Source organism: Nematolebias whitei, chromosome 14 (genome assembly GCF_014905685.2).
Source record: "Nematolebias whitei isolate Nwh7 chromosome 14, NemWhi1, whole genome shotgun sequence".
Lineage (NCBI taxonomy): Eukaryota > Metazoa > Chordata > Actinopteri > Cyprinodontiformes > Rivulidae > Nematolebias > Nematolebias whitei.
Genome location: NC_056511.1, coordinates 7,415,619 through 7,415,883, shown reverse-complemented (window position 1 = coordinate 7,415,883; position 265 = coordinate 7,415,619).

Sequence of the window (265 nt, the reverse complement as noted above, 5' to 3'; positions counted from 1 at the left end):
CCCCCCCCCCCCCCCCCCCCATCTCTTCTGTTCGGTGTAACGTGAATCTGATTTGTACTACTGGATGTTCTCACCGGAGCCACACGTATCATCTGTATTCTTTCTGAAACGCAGCATGGAAACATTAAACTTCAGATTGGGAAAGAAAAGAAGTCGAACCTGAGTGAGGCGTCTTTCTTCTTCGGGTGTCTCCACATTCAGCCAGTAGAGGGCGGCAGAGTCCAAGAGTTCATCCTGGTTCTGATGATTTTATTAACAGGTTTGT